The sequence below is a fragment of the Pygoscelis adeliae genome, unplaced genomic scaffold (assembly GCF_000699105.1).
Source record: "Pygoscelis adeliae isolate BGI_AS28 unplaced genomic scaffold, ASM69910v1 Scaffold69, whole genome shotgun sequence".
Lineage (NCBI taxonomy): Eukaryota > Metazoa > Chordata > Aves > Sphenisciformes > Spheniscidae > Pygoscelis > Pygoscelis adeliae.
Genome location: NW_008825619.1, coordinates 5,374,708 through 5,388,687, shown reverse-complemented (window position 1 = coordinate 5,388,687; position 13,980 = coordinate 5,374,708).

Here is a 13,980-nt window from a genome sequence, read left to right as displayed (position 1 = left end):
ACCCTGTCTTATGTACTCTCATTAACCATCATGAAAAAGACCCAAAAGCTACAATGTGTGCTTTTGTGTGCATAAATATAGCGTATATCCCCAGCAGAGCAAAGCGAAACCATCACAAAGGACATGGTCATTATGACCACAAAGCATGGGCACCAGCTGACCTCACCGACAGCTTCACTGCTCTGACCCGGAGCTCCCTTATCTTCTTTTCATCGCTGTCTCATTCTCTTTAGACTGTTTTCTCTACAAGTGGACGAAGGAAAGCTACATATCCCCAGGTACATTTTGTTCACACATTGTTAACACAGCCTGTACATGTGCCCAGACCTTCAGAAGGGAATATTATAAACAAATTAATGTAACACGCAAATCATAACCAGCCCTGTTGCCTCCCTCGCGCTTTCCTTTCAAGACTAGCGCATTGCCAACAGCTTGCATCTCCGCAGCTGGGCCAGATGCAGAGAGAATTCAGCAGAGGTAAAGGTTCAACAAGCTAAAGGAAAAAAAAAAACAACAAAAAAACAAAAACACCACACGCCTCCATGGTGGTCCCGCTTATTCACAAGGCCGTTGTTCTCTCCAAAGAGCATCGGCTGGCAGCGCTCCACTCCAGCTCCGGCTCCCTCACGCATGATGAACGCCCCAGCACAGGGCACGGGCTGAGCCAGTCCTGCCTGCGCCTGGGCTGCACACCAGCTCGGCCATTCAAATCCTGCCTCTCGCGAGGAGCCTACTCGCTTTTTCTGTTTCAGAGATTAGCTCGTCCTGAAGAGCACAACTGTTTCAGGTCTGGAAGGTGCTCGTGGCTGTTTTGCAAAGGTACAGCCACATTTAAAGGCCCTAGAAAGAAAGCAACAACAAAAAAAAAAAACAAAATCCCAATGCCTCCAAGCACTTTGTGGCTCAGAAGGATTTCTTTGATTAGGCATCATCACTACAGCAATTTGCAGTAGTGCTCCAGGACTTACTTTTGGGGCCAGCGATAAAAATCTCCTACAGGTTTTTAGATCTATAGTGGATGGCTATGTCCGTTCACATTAAAAATCTATTGCTTCTTCCACTGACTACAGCTCTTAGGTGTGGAAGCTATTATGAAAGGAGTACACTGCAGGTCACTTACGTCACAATATTAATGGCTTTTCCAATTTCAGTGTCAAAACCCTCCTTCTCCCCGCACCTAAAAGCTCAGTCCTTCTCTAGTGCATTAATGAACAAGCTGACAAATGGCACATACCAGCAATTTCAGATGTTTGGAAGGTTTTTTGCCCTTTCTCCATGCTGACAGATGTGTTTTAAAAAAACAACAAAACAAACCCAAAACCCACCCTTTGGCTTCTTGGACAACAGACAAAAAAATCCTGGTTTTGCAGTTTGGTTTTGTTTTGCAGTTCCTCAATACTTCACAGCTAATCCAGCCATGCTATAACCCAAGAGGCTGCTCTCTATTTACAGTTATTTAGGAGCCAACGTCTTCTCTGCAGAGATTATATATGGCGTGCAATCTCCCATACAGCAACATCACTAGGAATAGGGGTGAGAGGACAAGGACACTTAGAAAACATGTTAAAATTCAGGTCAACTGCAGAGTAAACCTATGTTTCTGTTACACCAGTAGTCTTTCTCCTTCCTTTGCACCTCTCTGCCCAGCTGTAGGCAACAGTTCTCATATGAAATACCAACTGAGGCAAGCTAACAGATAATTTTACTTGTACAGCACGTTTCAGATTAGTTCATTCCGACAGTAGCACGAAAGAATAGCTCCTGTTTGCTCTCACTCATACACCAAAGTCTGAAGGCAGAAAGGGCATGCTGAGGTTCTTGATGTCAAGACCTGCCTTGCGTTCAAACCATTAGCAACAGCTCAGAGGGCCATTTGATTAAAAACTCAAACACCCAACATGCAAGCACCCAACAGTTCTACTACCTGTGGATAAAGGCCATTCGCCTTGTGGAGATCCTTACAGAAATGTATACACAAAAGCTCATGCATTTAACCAATATCATGAATTCCTTAGGTATTTTTTAAAAAGAGAAATCAAAGTAAGTATTTTAATAAGCAGATAAGTAGGCATTTTATGTTCACTTTCCTTCACTTTAAGGAGGGTGGGATTTTTTGTAGCTTTATCTGTACAAACTATAGATTGAATTCCTGGGGATAAAATGCATACATCCTATAGCATATTTCTTAAAACCAAAGGATCACAAAATACTGAGATCTATCAGATCCTACTAGAAATACATATATTGGCAGCTTCTGGCATGGAGATTTCCAATAGGGCCCAAATTAAGTAACAAGTGAGATAAAAAGGCAATTTAAATAAAAGTTACTCATGCTTATCATTCTCATCATAGCCATGCTTATTCTTTTACAGTAGTGTTCTCAGTGTACATAACCTCTACGCATCGTAAAATCAGAAAGACACAGCTTCTACCAGTGGATAAAACCAGTGCAGTTAATCCATTGCTGTCGTTAACAGTGGTCAACAGAGACACGCTGCTGTCAGTCTGGACATCTCTACCTGACACTGCCTCCATTCTTTCACCCACATCGGTTTATTAAGGCTAGCAGAAACCCAGAAGAGAAGTAGTACTTGTATGTTGTTACTTACAACTCATGGATTTTTCAGGTTATTGCATTAAAGCAACCAAGGGTACTTATAATGGTGCTGGATGCAAATGAAAAGAACTGTTGAATTTTGGAATTATCAGTAAAAATCATGTTTAGTGTTTTCCATAACTACCGGGATGTTTTGCAGAAGCTGGTGGTTTTTCATACAGAACAAATGAGGAAATGAGAGGGCTAAGATTTTTTTTCCAATTTTTAATACAGGAAACATACAGAGAAATGCACAATATATAAATGGAGTTTTTGAATGCAGCCAGAAAATGCCAGTTAAACTGCTGAACAATTCACAATCATTTTACTGTTCATTCACAAGCAGTAATGAGATTAGCTGCCCTCTGACTGTTCAAAAACTGTTCTCTGCCACCTGAACATCTCCTCCTATGGATAAAATGAAGCTGATTTGGCTTTACCGGAGACACTGCTTCCTCCCAGTGACCATGTGCTCCTACTTACTGTCAAGCCTCACTCCGCCGACCGCACAAGGCCAGTGGCTACTGGGAGCCTTTAGCAAGGCAAAGCAAACATCGTGTCAGAAGCCTTTACTTCAACAGTAACACAGCTCCCCAGCTCACCACTAGTTATAACAAATGGTCTAATAATGTTTCATAACAGGTTATCCCTTTCATAAAAGCCCTGTTACATTACTATAAGTGTGCAAGTCTTTAAGATTTCCGCTTCTTTCAGTTCAATAGGTGCACAGCATGCACACGGGGCATTGACAGCTTGTGGATGTAGCAGTGCTTTTATTACATAAATAATGATGTATAAACAAAAATATGAATGGAAACTAAAATGTCTCTGTAAGTAAAACACAAAAGTTTTTAAAGGATTGCTTGTATTTTAAACAGAGATACCATGCCAAGTCATTTTGGCATTCTCGGGCTTACTCCCACAGGGTAAAGAGTTACCAGCTACCTTGGGAACATAGTTAGTTTTAATGATGCAAAGGTCATTTTACTATTTGACAAATACATTGGAAGAAATAAGCAGTTTCAGTCACTCTAATAACTTTCATGAATCCAGATCAAGTCCAAATACCGCCATCTTAATTTTCACTCCCTCTCCCAAAGCGCAATTCCAAAAACAAACAAACAAACAAAAAACAAACAAACAAAAGAAAACCCACCTCACCCGAAAAAACCCACTGGATAACTGTTTATCAAATTGCTGCTCAAAACATGATAGAGAACAGATGTGAATTTGGAGTTCCTAAATGAGTGCCTTGGCCACTGCACCACACTGTGCATGGAGGAAGACTCTGTTAAGCTGTTTCCGCAGCATGAAATGTCTGATATATTCACAGACAGGAGAACTAAAAATATATATATATATATATATATTCAATTCTGACTTTAAACTGTATAAAATTAGATTTTTCAGTTCACCTGCCAAACCAAAAGCATTCTTGCACAGCTGTTACTACAGAAAGGAAAGCTGACTGTTACTGGTGTTTGCTAATCTAGTTCAATGTTTTATTTCCTTCCATTTTTAGTAGTGGATAATACTTTTTGTTTATAAAAAGACCAGATCAAAAACACGTTCAGTAATTTTCTATGAACTGTTTCACATAATATAACTATACTCTACTATTCTGTTTGCATCACCAAATAGGTGTTCCTGCTACTCATGAGAGGCCAGCTACAGATGTAGAGGTGATCCACAAAGACTTTGAATTGAAATAAACCACACATTAGTCTCCGAGAGAGGACAAAGAGAGGCAGAGAAAGACTAGACTGAATATTCACTACAGTGAATCATAGGCAACTGACTCTTCCCTATGAATAAGCAAATAACCTGAATGTTCTTTAAATGTTTGGTATTGTAAAAAGCTGGAGGAGTTGCGGCTCTAATAATCTCTGCAGAATGATAAATCACTTAAAATCTGAGTTTGCAATGGAAGCCTCTATTTAAAAGAGCTATCCACAGATGGCATTACTTCTGGTAAGCCTGAAGTGATCTTTCTACAGTACTTACAGTCAATGCAATAATGAACTAGGTTATGTCCAAGCACTGAACTACGCACAAAATCCCATAATACCTTTCTTTCATTCTCCAAAGACCCTCGCTCTTGCAATTGCTTTGTACAAATTTGCAGAGCTTTGTGCATTAGCAGCAAGCTCACCAAGCAGCTTCGTCTCGTCCAGAGAACAAGATCCCACCTTGCCACAGATGTCTGACGACCCTAAAGAGGTTCAACCACCATTAAGACTGCTAAGAAAAGACAACTCATCTCTTTTTTACTCAAAACAAAACTGTAAGTAATTATGCCCTTTCCTACTGAATTAACTAGATAGCCAAGAATAGTGACTTACAAATCAAGGCAGGTCATTTTAAAACTGTATCTAAGGCCTTGTTAAAAGGCCCTTTTACCTCATAAACAATGTAGAATGTCTGATGTAATACCATCTCAATAAATGCTGCATAATATGAACAGAAAAATATGCTAGCGAATTATTACAATACAGTGTAACTACACACTTGCAAATAAGGTATGACAAGCTGAATGCAGCAAGATTTACTTTTGACCATTATTCATACACTGAATACCTCAAGTCAGTTTCACAGCAGTCCTCCTGCAGGATGTGCTGTAGATATGAGCCTCTGGTGGCTTTGCAAATGAGTAACTATTTGCAGAATCAAATACTCATTGTCAAATACCTGCTCAGCATAGAAAAAAAAAAAAAACAAACAAACACACAAGCAGGAAAAAACAAGCACTAACCACACATTGACAGATACCAAGAGTGGAAAGGCTTAGCCAGGAGCCAGGTACCAAACTTGGCTCTCAGTCCCAAACCGAAAGCATAAACAACTCCGTGCCTACCAGATGCAACTCAAGCTTCAGGGGGAACAAAATAGCCAGAAAGAAATACTATTTTGATCAAGCAACTGTCCTTGCAAAATGAACACAATGCACTGGGACATGTATACACATAGAGAAAACACACAGACTACTTCAACCACAGCCAGACACAAGCAGGCTTTCATCCTGCTCCTCTTCATGTTCATTCCTGGCCCCCTTACAAACACCCAGACAAAGAATAGCAAGAGTTAATGGAGAAATAAGTACATTTTAAAAAGCAGCTATCACACAAAACAAGATATCAAGTACAGCTTCACAGCATGTAAAGATGCTCCAGTGGAAAAGGATTTGCAAATCACACGAACTACATTTCTCAATGTAGTAGGCTAATATCTTAAGTCTTGGGCATCAGTTATACTCACCTCCTGATGGCAAAAAGTCACTTCTTAAAAAGAAGTATTTGATTATTTATCCCTTCGATCGTTTTGGCTGAACTTTTCAGGCGAGTTGAGAGGGTTAAAGGAGAAATCATGCATGAAAAACCGAGCTTGTGCGTAAAAGCTGCTTCACTACAGACGGTATTCATTTACCACATACTTAAAGTTTTGCAACTTTAAATAGATGGTAAAACACACTGGGATTCCGCATTGGGCACTTTATTTTTCTGAACTGAATGAAGCAAACACACAGCCCTTGGAAGTCGTGAGGCTTCATCCACTCCCGGGAGGAGCTTAAGCAAAGACCTCTCGGCTCTGAGGCTTAGAGCAGAACAGCTCTTTGCTCCATCTAATGGTGAAAGGGAATAAGCATCTCCATAAGGTTTAACTTATCTACCTGGTAAGGTCAACCCAGGGCAACTCGTGCGCATTATTTTATGTCGTACTGGAGCACGCTTGGGCTGTGTGTTGATAAGGCATGGCATAGGTACGCAGAGCTGCAGAGAAGACCGAGGCAGTCGCAGGCACGTTCCTGGAGAAGGCAGGTCACGTAGCAATGGCTGGTAACCACCACTGATGTCAAGTCCCGAAACAAGAGCTAGGGTTTGTTCCCATGCCCATCTCTGCTTTCTTCCCCAAGCACCTAGACCCTGCGTGGGGCGCTGGCAGCATGCGTTGGACCTCCTGCCACAGGAAGGTGATGTGGTGAGGGCAGGCGAGCCGGGGTAAGGCCAGCAGTAACAACTTCACACAACAGCACTGGGCAGCAAAAGGCCGAGCACCTCCCGCTGCCGAGCGGGGTGGGATCTGGCAGTGAGGCCCTCTCCCCAAGCCCGCTCGTCCCCGTGCCCTCAGCACCCACTTGAGTCTGCCACCAAAAGACATGGATGGGGGAAGAGCAGACTACACGGTTGGCCTTCACCCGCTATTTAATGTTTTGCTAAGCAGACGTCATTATGCTGACCAAAGGTCCATGCTGCTTTCCCACTGAAGGACTATCGATGATCTCTCATTCTCCAGGGCTTCCAAGAGACCTCAAATGGGAAAAGGAAGAGTCAGGACAATGTCTATGTTATATAAGGGCTAAGACTGCAATGTTCCCAGAAGACTTCCAAACCTTCCTTACGGTGTAAGAGAGTCCCTAAATACTGTCCCAGTCTGGCTTTTGCGACACCTAATGGCTCCAGGCAAGAGGCTCACACAGCACCACAGCCATCTTTTGATCAGGAAGCACCCACAGGTTTAGGCAAACCGAATGATGTATGGTTTGTTCTCGCACAACGGGTGCTACACTGAGCATCGGGGGGACGAAACCACCGAAACCACCCATCGGGGGTGTTTTTGCTCTTCGCCAGGCCAACAGACCGCAGAGCGGAGGGCACTGTCACGCGTACACCTCCACGTCCACACCCCGAGCACAACTGAGAGCTGTTCACACTGAACACCGCCCCGGTGCTTACTCTACAATGACCGTGTTCACATTTCCTTCACAATCCATCAACTCCTGAACAGACAGTAAAAATACCTGGCTTGTCCTTTTAAGAAATTAATTAATTTGGAAGTACTAAATCTTAGTGTAGAAATGTTCTAGGTTTTTTATACATTGATGGTCAAGGGACTTTAAAAAAAATAGTAATTTCAAGTACTCAACTTACATCACTTTAAACAAGCTCAATTTTCAGAAGATAAGCAGCAGCTATTCCTTCTCAAAAATCAGATCTTAATGCAAGTTGGGCACTCAAAATTCTCTAGTCAGTTTGGAAACTTTATTTTAGAAGCAGGGGGGAGATTTCAGTAGATGTGAATTGGTACAAAAAAATGCCAAACAGAAGCAGACTTATCTTCTAATCTGAAACAAGAAAAGGTGCAGAGTTTCACCCAACATAACCTCCTTTCAAGCCCAGTAATGCTGCACAAGTTAATTCAAATATCTCCTAAAGATAATTGCATCTGTATGTCAAGACAGCCTGATTGTTCTGCGGGTACAGAAGGTATATTTTATTCTAAGTCCCTATACCATCTGGCAACTTTATGATCTGGTCGTCATCTGGCAATTAATATCTAAATTCTATCTAGTTTTGTAAAATGCTTAATAATTGCATTATTAAAAAAACTTGAAACATTACCTCAGCTCAGCAAATTGTTTGTACTTTGATTTCTATGAAATTGCACATATATATTTTACATGTATTTATATATAAAAACATGTTTACTGCCCTATTTCTGATACACAGTCCAAATTCCATAAGCATTTAAGGCAACAACTGTAAATATTACTCTGATGAAAGCAAAAGCAATAACAACTTATCTGAAAATGTTTTCTCCTGCTGTATCTTATGCAAGTATCATACTTCATTTCTGTCTTTAGGAAGATATATGAAGTAAACAATACAAAAACCATCACAGGAGAGCCCTATGTTATTTTTAATAAAAACATTAGTGATCTGCCATTTATATAGCTCATTTCTTGCTGTGAATGTACTCTTCCTCTTTGTATTCCTCCAACTTTGAACGTAACATGAAATACTTAAAATGAAAAAGCATTATTTTTTTTAATTTCATGCACACATGCCATAGAAGAGAATAATTTGTACTGATTTCTCTAAGTTTCTAAAAAAATATGCCTTAGATTTATCATAGTGGGGGAAAAAATTAGGCCCTGCATTAACCAGCATTTTCCTTTTCTTATGGTTATGCACTTGTACTTGTTGGGGGGTTGGCTAACATAAGGAATAGTTACTGTTATCATTCCCTTACACAATTAAGACACCTAACTTTTCATTTATACTCAGAAAAAAACACAACCAAAGCTGAACTTTCACTGTCATCTTGCAATAATCAATGTTGACAAACTTTATACTGGCCCTTTTTTTTTTCCTTCAGAAATGTAGAAGAATTTTTTTATAAATTCTGTAAGTTCACTATTCATTTAGAAACTTGACAGCAAATGAGCACATACACAAGCCCCACTATATGAGAATTTTTTGAATTATGTTAGTGCTACGGAAACAAAGCTACTCAGAAGTATCAGATACATATATTCAGTACCTTAGCATCAGTTTGAGTAGCTAGAAAAAAAAAATAGATACAAATATGCGTTACGAAATGGGAGTCAAGACAGAAAGCTACTTATGCACAAGAAAAAAGATCCTCCACTGCCACACCATAATGTACCAGGAAAAAAGTCCACATTCGGAGGCCAAACATTTCAGGATTTATCTATAGATAACTAGACTAAATTTCTTCTGATAGTAATTAATCACTAGGTCTTACAGTTCCTATAATGTATTGGTCAAAAGAAGAGCAATGCCATCTGTCTAGAGGTGCATCAATGAGCAAATTGAATTGGCGGTTTATTACTAAAGTTTCTGATGCTATTCATACAAAAAAGAATTAATACAGTCAGAAGTGAGGCAACACATTTCCTCAGAGAAACATGCCACACAGCATTTTGTAATCTAATGGGCAGCCAGCTGGCATGAGAGCATTCCCGAGGTCAAAGAATTCACAACTTTGCACAGATGCACATACAAGAAACACTTAACGCCTTGACCACAGGCAGGTAGGGCATTCAAACTTCACAGCTTGTCAAAGACAAGACCAAATTTGCTAGGGCCAAGCTTTGAAAGCTCTCAAATATATTACTTACCATGTAATGCAAATGTAGTAGGTAGAGCTAAAATGTGCACAAAATTTAGGTTTTAGAATGGTGGTAAAAAGTGGTAAAAAGTGAAAAACATCCTATGTGCAGTAAAATGTTCAAAGTATTGACACAGACTGCAAGAGAGATGGGAAGTTTTTGATGCATCTGACTAATGACTAAAAAACAATTTAATAATTAAAAAATACTATCAGCTTTGCAAGAGCACTCTGAGGTAAAGATTCAATTCCCCTCGGCAAAGAGGCAACGGTATCTTCCTCTCCTTTCTACAATCCTTGTGTTGAGATGAGATGTCCCTGACTAAATCTGGACATTCTGTAGCTCATCTTCAATGTATTTGTTCAAGTTCTCCTCTACTACTGCCTTTAGTAGTAAAGGCTTCCTCTGGCAAACAAGCTTTCCAAAGTTAACTTCTGTTTTGTTACACTCCCAGCATTAGATATATCTGAATTAACATTACTGTAGTAACCCCTCATTTCTTTTAAATAGCCCCCCCTGTCTTGTCTTCTCTTTGGTGTATTAGTGGTCTTACACTCACAGACTTCCAACACTTTTTTTTTTTTTAAGTTTGGATTTCATTCTTTGCTTCAAATATTTACTTAAGAGTTTAATTGTACAAAAAAAAAAAATCAATTAAATTTTTTTCATTTATCTTCCTCCGCACTTAATATATTCACCATATTCTCATCCACATTTATGAAACATACTCCCTTTCAGCCTCACTTTTATTTACCTATTCTTAACATTTAAACTACATTTAAATAGAGATAGGTGTTAAACAAGACTTCAGTTAAACAGTATGTTTATTAATTCAAATTTTCTCATTAAAAGAATTTTAGCTGATTGCATCCCAATTTTCATTTTGATCTCTTTTCTCCTGCTTGCTCCTTTAAAATATGTGACAAAAAGGGTATAAGGAATATAATCATAAGAGCCTTCACTCTTAACTGTGATGTATGCACATGTATTTTGTTTAGTTAGTTTCACGATCCTGAATGAATAGAAGTAACAAAACCTGAGGGATTGTAATTCAGTAAAAGAACGGGTAAAAGAAGCAGTAATGGAGGAAGCATACCATGCAAATCACTGCATTACACAGCATCAAAACAAATGTCTCCTTAATATATATTTACTAGTGATAACATATGTGATATAAATCTTATTTAAATCCTGAGATAAATTATAACTGCTTATCCAATTTATCAGTTAAAAGCAGTATGTCATATAAGTCTGTCTTATTAGATGACTTACTGTCTAAAAAGGGTAGTTCCTTATTCTCCTCTTAGATAAGCAGCCAACTTTAAGACAATGTTTTGCAAAAACAAGTTAACATTTTACTCTTTCAGTTATAATACTGATTTTTTTTTTAAACAGTTTTCTATCTACTTATCCTACTTTCCATTTCCCAAAGCACATTTCTTCCAATTGTGTTCATCATTCTCTATTTTGTTTGCAAGGAGGAAGGGGAAAGGAGAAAGCAAGGAACTTATATAAAGAGAAAATTGCGTAACTATGAAGTTCTACACTTGGCTTCAGGGAGATTTAAATTATGGCTCAGTAATTTAAAACATGTATTCCAAATAGCATATTGTGATAGACTGTTCCCAGTCCCCACCATGAGCCATTCGGAGGAAGGAAGTGTGAACCACAGCTTGAGATGAACCTGCTACCAACTTCCTATAGTTTGGGAGGACTACAGATGAGCCAGCTGGTGACACTTGCCTTCTCCAAGAGACAAGACTGCCCAGACTGAACAGTCACCCTCTCGACATGGGTCACCATCCACTACGGGCGCACAAACTCCTGCTACACCAAGAGCCAGTTTATCATAGCACTTAGGTTGCTCACCTCTGATTTAAGTGAACTCATCTTCAGCATTGCAGTAGGTAAGCATGGACACGCTCCCATGCCTCCTAGCTAACGGGTGATAACTTCTGAAGAAGGCATTAACCCAAGGGAATTTGAATTACCTATTGTCATTAATTTTTAACCAGTCTTATAAAAATCAAAAAACAAGACAAAGAATTCAAACAGTGCACTTAAAAATGCTTTCCCTTACATTAATAAAATTAAATCAACTTCTACTTAGCATAGGATTGGTATCCTGCACCTCTGTCACACCTCTACAAAGCTGTTTTGTGCTCTCCTTTCTAAACAGGACAGCAAAACACCTTAACACCCAGACTACTGAAACCATATGAGAGAGACAACTTTCTGACAAATTATTTTTAGAAGATTTAATGGTGTTGGAGGTTCTACTGCCTCACTGACCCAAAGTGTACAATGAGATTTGCTGTAAATAATGTTTTCTTTCCTCTAAAAATCTCCTCCCACAAACACATAAATAATCCAAAAGTCAATCTGGGTCCTCTCCTTCCATATCACCGCTCAAACACAGCAAGCCAAAACACAGCCTCGCCTATACCTGTACAACCCTGCGAGCCTTCCTGGCACTGTGGCAGCACAACCAATTTAATCAGCTGAACTCGAGGAATTTGCAAATTGGGAAAAAAAAGAAAAAAAATACACACACCCCTCCTGATGCCCAGAAAAGACACACAGGGCTTGCAGATGTACAGAGTCCAGCAGAGCCTGGAAAGAAGTCACCGTGCCGGGATCACCTACCTTGGCATATCACTTAAACCTGCCCTACAGTCACATTCCCTGCTTCATCTTTTGCTGCTACACATCAATTTTAGAGCTCTGTATTCCCTAACTCTTCCTTACTGGATGCAATTTCTAGAACTATTCCAATTAAATTTCCCCTCAAACATAATTGGAACATGTACGATTAGCAGGAAACAAGATTGTCAGGTTGTAAAGAACTGCCAGAGCTGACCTACCAGCCCAAAATTAGCAATTTCTCCACATGGCTTTTACTAACAAACTTTGAATCGTTACGTATCTCAGTCTATACTTACTCTCCTCGCAGAAACATTCCTCACAAACTCAACCTACATCCTCTAAGATGAAAATATTCCCTCATCCCTCAATCGCTGAAATCATTTAGACAGCCTTCACTACATTTACTTTGCACCTTTCTTCCCCCCTGGACCTACAAAAATATAATAAATTTTATGCTGTAATATTGTGTGCATATTATGCACAAAGCCTGAGCTTTGGAAATACATTCGGGATCGTAATTATCCAAGAAGTAAGAATTTAAACACTGTTGCTTTAAACACAATTCTAAGGCCAGAGTTTATAAATAATTGGCTAACAGAGCTTTCTGTGAAAGTTTATGAATAATATCTCATTGCATGTACCAGACTTTTTGCTCCCAACTGGAGGAAGGTTTTTTTCCCTCCTCCAGATATCATAGATAATGATAGCACAAAAGTTTAAAACAAAACAAACAAAAAAAACCCACAAACAAAAAAAACCCCAACCCCACAACCAAAAAACCCACAAAGAAACCCACACCACAACAAAAAAAACAAGGTGACAGAAATATCCATACTTACCATAGGGTGGGAAGAGGACCCATAGAGTAAAAGTTTTTCTGAGGCAACAGTGAAGCTTTCTCATTCCCTGGGCTTTTCCAGTGTACTTAAGAATGACCCAAATACAGGCATTCAGAGCCCACACCTCCAGCAGCAAGCTACAGCTGAATCCTGAGGCAAACGGTCTTTCACAGAAATCAAATGCCAAATTTGGTAACACATTTCAGTACGCTTAATAGCGGGGCCAACTGAAAAAAGGATAAAGAAAACGAAAACTAGCGCACCAACTGCTTCTGGTGGCTTTCATTTTATACTAATGTTCACTCGTGCTTCTGACTTCTTAATATTTATGTGCTGCTGCATGTTGAAACCGTGTTATTTTACATCCAAACGTTAGGGAAGAGCCCAAAATACACCAGCATACAAGCTGAGCTGTAGGTGCACATAGGACAGATGGCATCCCAAAGACAGGTAAGGCCAAAGTTGTGACAGCAAGCGAAAAAATGAGGTTTGGGGTTAACTGAATGAAATGTGTTTTCCTATTCTACCTCCTTCCTGCAGGCAGAGGCGTTTAAGGGAGAGTGGCACGACTTAAACATCTACCTTCTGAACAATAAACCCATCGCTGTAGTCAGCATTGATACAAATGGAAGCACATAAGGGACTCCCACTATTAAAGCAATTAGTAGTGAAGTATTAGTGTGGAGTATAATTACAAGTAAACTGTAAAACAGGTAAAAAAAATAAACGTGAGAAACAAAAGATGAGTGGAGAGGCTTCACATATTTTGCATCTATTGCTTTAAGTTCTTTATAAGTGTAGGAAGATAACATTTTTTCCAACACGACACAGAACTGGGAAATTAATGGTAGTGATTTACAAACTAGCAATTATGGAATTCAAAACATGATGAAGTGTATCAATAACAAATCTATAGGAATTACTGTAAATAGCAAGTTAAGTAATAAAAACATTTCTAAATTACTTTTTTAAAAAGCATAGGAAGAAAG